The sequence below is a fragment of the Eleutherodactylus coqui genome, chromosome 8 (genome assembly GCF_035609145.1).
Source record: "Eleutherodactylus coqui strain aEleCoq1 chromosome 8, aEleCoq1.hap1, whole genome shotgun sequence".
Lineage (NCBI taxonomy): Eukaryota > Metazoa > Chordata > Amphibia > Anura > Eleutherodactylidae > Eleutherodactylus > Eleutherodactylus coqui.
In genome coordinates, this window is record NC_089844.1 from 31,413,404 (window position 1) to 31,427,728 (window position 14,325).

The window sequence follows — 14,325 nt, forward strand, 5'->3', positions numbered from 1 at the left end:
GTCAACCATTTTTAAATTTTTTTGCAAGCCATTTTTTAAATTTTTTGCAACAAGATTCTGATCTTTTTGAAATATAATACCAGCCTGATTGTTTAGCATTGATGCAACAAGAAAATTTAAGTTTTAAAAAAGTTACTGAAAGCCCTTGTTAATAATGCATATTTTGAGTTGTTTTTTATAGATGGTACCCAGGGTGATTGACGACTCCACACTGGATATGCAGTGGTTACACAACAAGATGTCCTAAAAGCAGAATGTCTCCGCATGTCGCAGTACAAGAAGCGGATCTAAAGGCCCTCGCTGAGGCGTGTAGAGTGGAGGAAGGTAAGACGGCAAACATTTACACTGACTCCCGGTATGCATTTGGCATAGCTCATGATTACGGCCCAAAATGGAAAGCCAGACAGTTTTTTACCACAGCAGGACAGCCAATTAAGAATGTTGCAGCGGTGCAGTCTCATGGAGGCCCTACTTCTACCTGACAAGGTGGAAAGCTCACACCAATTCCTACACCAGAGAAGCAAGAGGCAACGCCATCACAGGCCACACAGCAAAGGCAGCGGCCCTCAAGCCGTGAAAGAAAGAAGAAAAGAAGAATTTGATAATAACTTTGGACTTTGACTACACTTGGACTTTGATTCGAACTTGGACTTTGATTTGAACTTGGACTTTGATTTGAACTTGGACTTTGATATGCTAATGACTTTACAGTTACGAGCCAGCAAGGAAGAAAAAGACAAATGGACTAAAAAGGGACGGCGTATGGTGAACAGTCAACAGAACTTGCTTACCATAGTCCCTGTGCCCCATGATGACCCAGCTGACGCACGGAAAGACGCACCTCTTAAAGCAACAATGATGTCGACGCTTGAACTAGGACGGGTGGCTCCTTGGTTTTCTGTAGCTGCTGCATCATTTGTCCAGTTTTGCATGATCTTTGCCGTAAGCAACAGGGCAGAAGTAAATTTGCCACACCACACTTGCCTAGGCCACTCTACCCATTTCAGGGATTGCAAATTGGCTACACTCAGCTCCTACTTGTTGGGAAGCATGAATATGTGCTTGTTGTTGTTGATGTCTTTTCAGGTTGGAGACCGAACGCTGTTCGAGGGTCCTGCACGGCCCCCCCGCGGTGAGATCAGGGGAGCCGTGCAGGTGTCATGGCAGCCTCGGGCCTAATGAATGGCCCCAGGGCTGCCTTAGCAGACTGCCTATCAAGCCATCCACACAGGGTGGCTTGAAAGACTGCCTGTAAAAAAGCAGTATGACGTAATGCTATAGCATTACGTCATACTGCAGGAGCGATCAAAGCATCGCATGTTAAAGTCCCCCAGGGGGACTTCAAAGTAATGTAAAACAAATAATCAATAAAGTTTTTTTAATTGTTAAAAAAAAAGTTATAAAAGTTTAAATCACCCCCCTTTTGCCATATCCATTATTAAAAAATCAAAATCATAAAATAAAAATATGTATTTGGTATCGCCGCATCCGTAAAAGTCCGATCTGTCAAAGTAGTGCATTATTTTTCCCGCACGGTGAACGTCGTCTGAAAAAAAAAAATAAAGAACGCCAGAAATACATTTTTTTTGTTACCCTGTCTCCCAGAAAAAACGCAATAAAAAGCGATCAAAAAGTCGTATGTATTCCAAATTGATACTATCCGAAACTTCAGGAAATCCCGCAAAAAATGAGCCCTTGCTCAACTACACTACCGTTCAAAAGTTTGGGGTCACATTGAAATGTCCTTATTTTTGAAGGAAAAGCACTGTACTTTTCAATGAAGATAACTTTAAACTAGTCCTAACTTTAAACAAATGCACTCTATACATTGCTAATGTGGTAAATGACTATTCTAGCTGCAAATGCCTGGTTTTTTGTGCAAAATCTACAAAGGTGAATAGAGGCCCATTTCCAGCAACTATCACTCCAGTGTTCTAATGGTACAATGTGTTTGCTCATTGGCTCAGAAGGCTAATTGATGATTAGAAAACCCTTGTGCAATCATGTTCACACATCTGAAAACAGTCTAGCTCGTTACAGAAGCTACAAAACTGACCTTCCTGTGAGCAGATTGAGTTTCTGGAGCATCACATTTGTGGGGTCAATTAAACGCTCAAAATGGCCAGAAAAAGAGAACTTTCATCTGAAACTCGACAGTCTATTCTTGTTCTTAGAAATGAAGGCTATTCCATGCGAGAAATTGCTAAGAAATTGCAGATTTCCTACAACGGTGTGTACTACTCCCTTCAGAGGACAGCACAAACAGGCTCTAACCAGAGTAGAAAAAGAAGTGGGAGGCCGCGTTGCACAACTAAGCAAGAAGATAAGCACATTAGAGTCTCTAGTTTGAGAAACAGACGCCTCACAGGTACCCAACTGGCATCTTCATTAAATAGTACCCGCAAAACACCAGTGTCAACATCTACAGTGAAGAGGCGGCTGCGGGATTTTGGGCTTCAGGGCAGAGTGGCAAAGAAAAAGCCATATCTGAGACTGGCCAATAAAAGAAAAAGATTAAGATGGGCAAAAGAACACAGACATTGGACAGAGGAAGACTGGAAAAAAGTGTTGTGGACGGATGAATCCAAGTTTGAGGTGTTTGGATCACAAAGAAGAACGTTTGTGAGACGCAGAACAAATGAAAAGATGCTGGAAGAATGCCTGATGCCATCTGTTAAGCATGGTGGAGGTAATGTGATGGTCTGGGGTTGCTTTGGTGCTGGTAAGGTGGGAGATTTGTACAGGGTAAAAGGGATTCTGAATAAGGAAGGCTATCACTCCATTTTGCAACGCCATGCCATACCCAGTGGACAGCGCTTGATTGGAACCAATTTCATCCTACAACAGGAAATGACCCTAAACACACCTCCAAATTGTGCAAGAACTATTTACAGCAGAAGCAGGCAGCTGGTATTCTATCGGTAATGGAGTGGCCAGCGCAGTAACCAGATCTGAACCCCATTGAGCTGTTGTGGGAGCAGCTTGACCGTATGGTACGCCAGAAGTGCCCATCCAACCAATCCAACTTGTGGGAGATGCTTCTAGAAGCGTGGGTGCAATTTCACAAGCTTACCTCAACAAATTAACAGCTAGAATGTCAAAGGTGTGCAATGCTGTAATTGCTGCAAAAGGAGGATTCTTTGACGAAAGCAAAGTTTGATGTAAAAACAATGTTATTTCAAATACAAATCATTATTTCTCACCTTGTCAATGTCTTGACTCTATTTTCTATTCATTTCACAACGCATGGTGGTGAATAAGTGTGACTTTTCATGGAAAACACAAAATTGTTTGGGTGACCCCAAACTTTTGAACGGTAGTTTACATCGACGGAAAAATAAAAAAGGTATTGCGCGCACAAAATGACCGCAGAAAATAATTGAAAAAAATTAAATATCTTAAAAAAATAAATAAAAATACTACAGCAAAAAAAATACTATACAAGTTTGGTATCGTAGCAATCGTACTGACCCATAGAATAAAAATATCAGGTCGTTTTTGTTGCAATTTGTGTGCTGTAGAAACAGGACGCACCGAAAGATGGTGGAATGTTGTTTTTTTTTTTCCATTTCTCTCTGCTAAGAATTTTTTAAAAGTTTTTCAGTACATTATATGGTACAATAAATAGTGCCAATGAAAAATACAACTCGTCCCGCAAAAAACAAGCTTTCATACAGCGACGTCGATGGATAAATTAAGGAGCTACGATTTTTTAAAAGGGAGTAGGAAAAAACAAAAATGGAAACAAGCAAAAAAGCTCCGTCACTAAGGGGTTATACCTTCTCTCATACTATGTGACAGAATAGAATCTCATACATTTGCAGACAGACACTTAACCCATCACAGGCTGCAGCTGTGCAATACACATAACAGAATGACAAGACAATTTCTGCACAGTGCAGCAACACACGACATGACATGTATGACATTATGGAGGGGGCCAGGAAAGCATGTACTGGGCCACTACAGGAGCCTGCTCCGAGGTTTATTCCATTCTTAAGGGTATCAAAAATGGTCATAAACTTATACTCCCAAATTCTTCTGAGACACTGTGACTTGAAGTTGTCCTTCAGTATGACGACTCTCATCTGTTCCATTTTGTGTCCGTGACTGGAAAAATATTTTGCCACAGGTAATTCCGTCTTTCCCTCTCTAATTGTGTAGCGACAAGATCTCATCCTGGCACTCAGTTATTGTCCTGTTTCCCCGATATAAAGCCCCCCAACAGGAAGCAGAGAAAGACACAAAATACATGGAGAACACTAAAGTTGGAATTTGACATGAGATTTAAACCAGCTGCCAGATCCATGACCAATCAGTCTGACAGCATTACAAAACACATAGTCACAATCACTAGATACAGCAGTGAGAAAAAGAAAACTTTACATAATAACCAATTGTCTGTTGGTCAGATAGCTGTAACATTTTTACAGAATTAACAATAAAAATGGTAAAATTTTGGCCAACTATTACCCAAAAACATTCAACAAGGCAGCTCAAATTTTCGACTGTCAGTTAACGGTCACTTCTATAAATTGGAACAATTAGTGCAAATAATGAAACAATGAGAATAGAAGTTGAAACTGTCTGCTTTATAACACAGTTGCCCTATTTCTATCATTAGCTTAAACCCATTGGGGAAGTAGCCATAGTACACCGAGCAGATAACTGTTGGTGCCACAGCAGAAAGCTCACTACTATGTGCAAAGTAAATCATTACTCGGGCCCCTCTCCAGATTTTGCTATGAGGCCCATCATACTACCCATCAACAGGCTAGACAGACTAATTTGCATAGTCAGATTAAAGCTCTTCCCATGCTGCCCTGGCTTATATTTGGATTGCTCCAGCAAGTTGAAGCAGGATTTATTTGGCAGCAGATAAATGTACACATACTGCAGTTCTTGAATATATTAGCCTATTTACCACTTTAAGACTCATGCACATTACCATATTACATCTCTATACAACTGCTGAGTTCTAAGAAACCGTGACAGTGAGCCACAAATGTCTATGAGGAACCACACTGAAAAAAATTTGTGACATGCCCCATTGTATACCGTATTATGGGGGTATTTGTCCTAGAAGCATTGAGATTTCTTTAGCTCATATCTATGTAAGCTTAGGACTCATGCACACAGTCATGTTATATAGATCCATAATACAGCACCAATAGATATCTAGGCATAGAAACATGAATCTGTCAGAAAGAACTGTGAAGTGTTCCATCACATACCATATCATAGATATATATTTGTGAGGGGGCACACTTTACTACTGTTTCATGTTAGTATGATGTTTTTCTTTAACGGTTCTGCCCCTTTTGGAGGAAGGTGGGAATGAAGGAACAGTGTTGAACGGGAAGAACACACAGGAAACGGGTGATTAGAGAGAGAGTCTGGTATTAGACAGAGGTCGAAGAAGGAGTCTCTCCATGTGGTGCTGGAATGTCACAGTCACAGTCCTAAGGACAGTTCCCTCTTAAGGCCCATTTAAACACAACGATTATTGCTCAAAATTCTGCATCCTTCTCTGGCAGCGCAAGGTGATCTCTCATCTTGAGCGATGATCTTGTGCTGTAAATAACACAATGATGATCGCTCAAAAGTTTTTTGAGCGATTATCATTGTGTCTAAATTGGCCTTTAGAGAATAACACATATATTGCGGAAGCTCCAGTAAGTCTAGAAGCTTAAAGGCAAGCCATTCCTTCATTTCTGCTCTCTTATTTATCGTAAACTAGTATCAATGGACCAAAAGTAAGACATATCTTGGCAACTGGGTATAGAACTTTACTATTTTACCGCTATGCGGAATATGAACTATTTCTGTCGCTTGCTAATCCGTGTTATATGGTGTAAAAGACTGAGTTATCCCAGATTGTGGGGCCAAAGTGTGATATTCTCTGTTAAAGATTGGTGCAGTAATGATGACTCCTATGGCCCTCAGGTCATGGCTACCAATTGGGCTTATATCAAGACCCAGCCCTCTCCCGATCCGGTGTGGCCGAAATTGGGTCATAAGTCCCCTACTGCTTACACATGAGGGAAACGGGGTCATAACTTTGCTAGCGGAGCTCTGCCTGGTCCTCCGCACACGAGATTCAGGCCGTTCAACACTCAGCAGGCTGTTACCAACCTGGAAAAGCCTCCAACCTGCGGCTCATGACATCTTACATATTCCCCACCCTTAGCACTGTATATGGTAGAACACAAGGGATTATAGTTCAGTAACAGGAAATTTAGAGACTCCGTGTGCTTCTGTAAATGCCTTTTTCCGTATACACGAGCCCAAACTATTTGAACCATTCCCCGCATGTGAAACCAAGACTGATGCAGATCTAGAACAGCAGTATTATGCAGATGACTGATACGGCAATCACCATAATTACAGAGTTAAGTGCGAGGTCATACTTTATCCGCGCTCGTTTGTGTTATTGTAAAGATGTTTTGCGCCTTCTTTTAAAACGCACGTTTAACGTGATTTGTCTTAATATGAAGTGTCATCTACCCCTAAATAGGGCCCTTCGTACACAAAGCTTTCCTTGTCAGCACCCGCAGGTGACCTGGCTGACGGCCACAGGGTGTAACTGAGACTGATCCTACAGAAGCTAAACCGGTTCCAGAAGAGGAACTACATGTGAATAAAGAGAGGGGTTCAGAAATTCTATTTGTACAAGTAACCACAATGAAACCTCAAGAGAAACAGACTGTTATAATGAGATTCTTCTTATTGCCTTTGAGCGATTCTAAATGCTGCAGTGGGAAAAGACACGTCTTGTAACAATAAAATAAAGTTGCTTAGTAGGAGCTTATTAAACTATTGAAATGTGCATGGGAACTATTTTTTCACCATGGGGTTTTGTGTCCCATTCATCTCATGTATTCACTGACGCACACCAGGCCCCTAAGCCTGATAACCCGTGACTCTCCCTATCCTGGTATGTTCATCTGCTGGGGGAAGGGAGTCTTCACGGAAGAACAGACATGTTAAGAAGGTGAAAAATGAACGAATAGAACCTGGATAGCACATTGACATTAGCCTAGGGTAGTTAATTGTACTCTAAATTAGGATGATCTATATCACTATGAATGTGGGGTATAGAAGCTAATTTGCAGAACTGTGCAAACTTTTTAGGCAGGTGTGGAAAGAATGTTGCAAAATAAGAACTCGTTCAAAAATAGAAATGTTAGCAGTTTATTTTTGTCAAATAGCAAAATGCTAAGCGAGTGAACGAAACAGAAACGTTAGCTCTTCTAGGTAGACTTGCACATAGTTTTTGAAGGAACTCGGCAGGGATGTGGTTCCCAACATCTTGGAGAACTATCCACAGAACTTCTGTAGATGTGAACATGCTTAAATCCTTCTATCTCTTCATGTAATCCATGTTGAGATCAGGGCTCTGTTGGGGCCATGTCATCACTTCCAGGACTCCGTGTTCTTCTTTACGCTGAGGATAGTTGTTAGAGATGAACAAGCATGCTCGATAAGGCAAACTACTCGAGTAGGGGGGAGCGGGGGGGGGGGGGAGAGAGATCTCCCCTCCGTTCCTCCTCACTCTCCCCCGCCGCTCCCCGCCACTTGCCGGCAGCCGAATCTTTAGAGACGAGCGGGCAGGTACTCGAATAAGGCATTACTCGCTTGAGTAGTTTGCCTTATCGAGTATGCTCGCTCATCTCTAATCGTTATTAATGACATTGGCGGTATGTCTGGGTTGGTTTTCCTGTTGCGGAATAAATTTGGAGCCAATCAGATGCCTTCTGTTTTTGAAAAAAAGGTTTACTTTGCAGCATTTTTTCCACACCTGCCGAAAACTTTCACAAACTACTCTATAAAAATCAAGAAAACCAGATAAGGGCTCGTTCACATCTTCCCTTCTGTTCTCCATCTACCTGTTCAGTCTGAGAAACAGCCAAACTGAAAACAATAGCTCCATTTAAGTTCCCATTGGGGAACTGAAGAACTTCAGTTCAGTTCAGTTCGCAAGGACACTTCTGTTTTCTTTTACATTATAGTCAATGGGTGATGGTACCGATGGGTGATGGTTCAGTTTATGATGTCTATTTAACAGATCAGTTTTCAAATGAGCATATAGAGAAGAAGAGAAAGGCAAAAGAATACAGAACTGATCTCCTAAAACCAGATGTAAATGGAAGCAAATCGAAACAAACTGATAGAAACTGTCCATTTAAAAAAGACCTGTCTGCCGCATCTAATAATAAAGCAGAAACTATGGTTTCTGTTTGAATTCCATTTTGCTATCCGTTCCATTAACCCTTTGCAATCCAATTTTGGATTCAGGGTTTCCTAGGGGGCTTTCTCTTTCTGCCATTATACAATGGCGCCATCTGCTGGCTAGAGCCAGTACTGCGGTATGGGACATGCTGGAGAGGCCCCCCGACAGCAGAGCGTCCAGTAACCTACAGTAAGAATACCCTGCCGGACGTCTTCCGACATCAGAGCTGTACAGCCTTCAATCAGAATCTCTTCAGAATTCAGAGAGTGGATTGGAAAGGGTTAATCAAAAAAAATAAATAAATAAAAGGATCAGTTCTAAACATAAATCAAAACGCTGATGAGAACGAGCCCTAAGATATTTGCAACCTCATTTAAAGAGTACCTGCACTTTCACCTTTGGAGCGCTTCTGCTCGGTCGGCCTTTTTTGGTTCCTTCTGGTAGCTGAAATGGGGGTGTCTTCAGCTGCTGGAAAGAGCCAAAAAAGGCCAAAGACGCAGAAGAGCGCCAAAGGTAAAAATGCAGGTACTCTTTATTATACATTACATGAAAGCAGAAGAATATTTGCGCAGGCATTTGCAGTACTACAGCCCATATCATCATGATAGATTTCCATTAGTTTTGCTTTTCGACATGTAACATTGCATTCTGTTTGACCCAAAGTCTCCAGATTACATTTCACCTGTGAGCTGCAGACATTTTTATTCCAGTCTACCACAACTATTTAGTTTGTGTTCCCTGAGAATAGGATGGTAGGCAGAGAACTACTGAACAGAGGCTATTGTAAGGTGTAGTACAATTATTGTCTACTACAGCGGAGGGTATTGGCAGCTCCCTAAGGAATGTGAGGGGGAGGGAGGGGGGAGGGGGAGATAGATTGACTGCATGGCTGATTGGGATGAAACGAAAAAAGTTTGGTACGGTGTTAGCCAGTAGAGCAAAATGTGATTGTTCTCAGTAAGAGAAACCAAGTCATCTTGTAGAACCAAGTAATCTTGTAGAACATAAATACATGATGTTATAGCAAGCTTTCAGACCTACGCAGGGTTCTTTCTTAGGCTTAAATGACTGGGATAACTACCAAGGCTGCAACTTCAAGCTATATGCAAGGGGCATGAATGACCATTGATTTACCTTTCATGGCTAGTTCAATAGTAGGTCATTTTGGAATGATTTGCTCAAAATAAACAAATTCTACTGGCACCTTAAAGTGCAACTACTTCCTACAAACTTTTGACAAGGCCTAAGAACATCTAAAAGTTTTGATTGCTGGGGTCTGGTGCTGAGACTCCCACCAATTGTTAGAATGAGCCAGCTGAAGCGCTTGTCCGAGTGCTGTCACTGCTCACTAGCTGAAGATAGAAAGTCTATGGACCGGTCTATAGCTGGCGAGCAGGGACAACAGTCGGATAAGCGCTTCAGCTGCCTCATTCTAGCAATCATGGCAGTCTCAGCAGCCAGAAAGAGGCCCCAGCCACTCTTCTCATCGTGGGAACAAGTTTGTGTAATTATCTTTTTGTTTTTATTTATTTAATGCAGAGTTAATTACTTTTAAGTTACTGTAGAGGAGCACAAAAGGGGGCATAACTGTTGTGTAATGAGCATAAAGGGGGTCACTTTTGATGTGCTGGGCATAAAGGAGGGGTGCTGGTGGCAGGATGAGTTAGAGGGTAAGGCTAGGTGATGGGCACAGCTGCGGATTCGCTGCCGGACACACACCTCTCCACAAGTACCGCCTATCCCCCTGGCCAGCTCACACATCTGCCAACCGGACTACCCTCACAGCCCAATGTTACTGTGTGAAGTCTAAAGGCCTATTTAGACCCAATGATTTTCGCTCAAAGCCGTCTTTTGAGCAAGAATTGTTGGGTCTAAATGCACTGACATTGTGCAGTTTTCGTGCACGAGTCGTTCATCGTTCAATTCTAGTTTTCTTGCATTGAGCGATGAACTCTTATCAGCGATGCAGGCTAGGCTGCTATCACAGTCGGCAGCGCTGCTAAGATTCTTACAGCCCGTGTCCCGCTGGTAGTTCAGAGCGGGACGCTGGCTGTAATCGCGGAGAACAATACAGCTGTTTGCTTATGCAGAACAGCTGTATTGTTTGCTGAGCGATAGCAGAGGTGTCCCGCTCCGCCTGCATAGCTCTTAAGTAGCTACTTAGCTACTACAGACTATGCAAAGATGATCGCTCAAAACGGTCATTTAAACTGTTATTTGAGCATCTTTTGAGCGATCACCTGTCAGTGTAAATAGGGTCTAAAAGGGAATGTGGAACTATTACTTTGTGGAGCCTAAAAGAGGGCACTACTAGTGTGTGAGTCCTATAGTGGGCACTACTATTGCTGTGTATGGTCTAAAATATACCACTGTTACTGTGTGGGACCTAAAGGGGGCAGTATTATTGTGTAAAAATAAGCAGCAAGTAAATGACAAACAATTCGTTCACTTGTCATTGATTTGTTGATGTACAAATGATCCCTTTAAACCTTACATCCACTCAAGAAAATAGGCATCTGCCTGTCATTTCTAATAGAATGGCATAAACAATACATATGAGCATTGTAACATATAAATGTAAGTGTTGCAGCTCTAAATGGCTTGCTCTATAGTGTCAATCGTGTGATTATATGCCCATGTTTAAGCATACTTACCATCTGGGCCCATATTACTGCTGGGGCCACTATATACCTGCCACTATTCTTTTCAGGAAACTACTGAGTTGTGGGTGGAAGAAGTCATTATGGCAGCACGGGCCAGAGAGAGAAGAAAAAGTGACTATAAACTACTGCAATTTGAGAAGATGGAACCTGAGAATCCAAATGTGTCTAAAAAATTACCTGGAATTGTTATTAGGATGTTTTACTGATTGTGCAGATATCGTAAGGAAATTAACAAGATCAGGGCCCCAATCATGAAATCTATTCACAGGGCCCACAATTATGCTAAATCACCAAAGTGCTAGAACTGCTTATATATATATTTTCACATTTTTTTCAGATGAATTCATACTGAATCTGATAGAGAAAGTCTTCATATGAAATTAAAGGTACAGTATGACCCCAACAGACTGCTACGGGTGTGTAAGGGCTCAAAGATTGAAGTGTTCCAAGGAGTGACAACCAGTGAACAACGCCATGGATGCCCAAGGCTAATTGATGTGCATGGAGAGCAAAGCCTAGCCTGTCTGGTTCAATCTAATACAAGAATGACAGTAGCTCAAATTGCTGAAAATGTTACTGTTCGCTATGATAGCAAGGTGTCAGAATACACAGGGCATCTCAGCTTGCTGCGAAGTGACAGATCAGTCAGAATGTCCATGCTGACCCCTTTCCATCACCGAAAGTGCTTCCAATGGGCATGTGGGCATCAGAACTGGACAAAGCAAAGGAAGAAGGCGGCCTGGTATGATGAATCATGCTTTATTTTACACCATGTGGATGGACATTATTGTGTGCCAATTATCTGGGGAAGATACGCCACCGCGATACGCTATGGAAAGAAGACAAGTCATCGGAGGCAGGATGATGCTCCGGGCAATGTTCTCCCAGGAAACCTTGGGTCTGGCAGCCATGCGGATGTTACTTTGACTTATACCACCCACCTAAATAGAATTGGTGCATTCAGCAGACTAATACGTACATCCATTTTTATGAATGGTTTGATGAACATGACAAATAGTTTAAGATGTTAATTTGGCCTCCAAATTTCCTAGATCTTAATCTGTTGAGCATTTGTGGAATGTTCTAAAAAAGTAATTCCCCTTTTAGACAAGCCGATTCTCGTTTGAATGTATGAGTGACATCAGTACATCCAAACATAACACAAGGCCGGGCTCACATGAATGGGTCGGATTCCGCCTGCATAAGACCTATGGATCCATTGCAGAAACTAATTACAAATGGTCGCAGAAGACAATGGATGTGTGCAGTTTTTCGTGTGGATGTACAGTGTATCGTCCATGCGGTAAAAAGATCGCAGGCAGCGAACCGACACCACAAAGAGTTCAGATTTTTCATATTTATTCCGATAGTTAAAGGGATTCCGACGCTCATATGGCACGTTATTTGGGTATGGGCTATGAGACATACACATCCATCGACTTCAATGGGGGCTGTCCGCGTTAAAATAGAGCATGCTGTGGTTTTTCTTCTGCTCGCAGAATACGCAATTTGTATGTGCAAGCGTGAAGGAAATTTCAAAAATAAATTTTTTCAATGCCTTTACTTTACCGTGGATCCTTCGTGCGGATGGCAATCGCAGAGTCCGCAGTTCAAATCCGGTCGCATGAGACAGACCTTAGTCTGATCTATGGAGGCCGCACCTCACACCTTCCAGAATTTTAAAGGATCTGCTCATGTCTTGGTACCACAGGACACCTTCAGAAGTCTTGTGGAGCCCAAGCCTTGATGAATCAGAGCTGTTTTCTCAAGTGGCTTATATGTTATAGCTGATCTGTGTTTATGTATGTAGGATATATTACTACGCTTGGGATATATTTGCTTACTTTAAGTTTGACAACATAGAATATTTGTGATGGTCTTTTATTGGCTCATGCTAAAGAGCTTCACTGGATAAGCCCATGGGTTTACGCCGCGAAAGTGCCTGCTGGGGAGCGAGGAATACCATGGTCTCCATTAATGCTATATTAATGGAGACATCCCACGGAAAAAAGAACATGGTGCAATTTATTTCCCGCTGTGGAAATCCACGGTAGAATTCCGCAAGTGAGCGCTGGCAGGCAGAAAGCCATTAGGTTCAATAGAACTCAATAGCTGTGGAATTCACCTGTGGATTTCCACCGCCAGAAACGCAGTAGAAATCTGTCCGCGGGCATTCACCCTATATGGCTGGCTCTCCATGGGCGATTTGTCATAGCGTGATCTGCGGCGATAAATCGTATGTGGAGCACGCTTGACACATAGGATAACTATGGAAAGCGCAGCCCAATGTACACGAGCACTCGTGTCTAAAAAAATTGCGGCATTCCACGATTCTCTGCGATGAACCTATAATTAAGATAGCTTCATCGCGGAAAATCGCGGTCACATTGGTGCTCCCCTGTGACGGAGTATTGCTCGTGATATTTTGTCCCGCCCGTGGACACTCAGCCTAAGGGCTCAGTCACACGGGCGCCGATGCGCCCATGTTTCTGCAGGATAAGACTGCTGCACTGCCGCTGCGGACGACTTTCCGCACCGGCCGGCAGATAGAAAACATGGCTGGTAATGGAGCTGGTCATGCAAAGAGACGTCCGCACCCGCTGCGGCTGTCTTATCGTGCAGTAACACGGGCGCAAGTCCACTACATTTCCCAACCAACATAAGTAACATTGGGAACCGCTCATTGCTGTAGATGCACAGATTACTGCATGCTGCTAGCTGTATAATATAATTGTCTGCAGCCAGCAGGACGGGTCTTTTACTTTGTAGCACAATCATTATTTGCAGCATTTTCATTAGTTTACCTAATCTGTAATTATTTCCCAGTCTTGTCTAAAGACAAAGTATCTGCATTATGTGACCGGTTAGTGCAGCAATCTTGTTCTGCAATCTAGGAAGTTCCCTCCGATCCCAGTTCTACGGCAGGCAGTCCCTGGTTGCTAGTGTGAGTACAAAGGCATATTTCTTATCTGCCAGTGTCATAAGACCATTTTATGGGTGACGTTCTCTATAATCCCTGTTTAAAGTACAATCAAATACTTATTTTACATATATTCTATTTCTTATTATACAGTTCATGGCAATGGAAATATTCCATTGACACACTTGTTAATAAGGTGATTATGTCAGAATGTGATGGCTAGGTAACGTTCATGCGACCATATGCGTTTTTATGGCCACCCATACGTACCGTTAAAAAAAAAAAAGCATGAATTAAGTATTGCCGCGATCAAGTTCCGAACTTCAGCCATGTCTTTACTTCAGTTCACACAGGCAGCTGCTGAGTATCAGCAAAAAAATATGATGCAGCACGGAAATCCTGGGAGCTTCCTGCGTATCTAGGCAAAGGATAGGGCAAGACGTATCTTTTGACGTGGTGTATCAAATCTGCGACTGAAAACGGTTGCCAATGTGCCATTTTTCCTAGCG

General features: G+C 42.4%; 1 long non-coding RNA gene across 2 annotated transcripts in view; it reads left to right on the plus strand.

The window, feature by feature from the left end:
• LOC136576258 (uncharacterized) overlaps positions 1-6,791 on the plus strand; it is a 38,923-nt gene extending 32,132 nt beyond the window's left edge. The window contains exon 4 of one of the 2 annotated variants that reach the window (XR_010786326.1): positions 6,518-6,791. This is a non-coding gene — a long non-coding RNA (uncharacterized lncRNA). The remainder of the gene's footprint in view (positions 1-6,517) is intronic. The other variant, XR_010786325.1, reaches the window with a different exon arrangement.
• Positions 6,792-14,325: the final 7,534 nt, after the last annotated feature.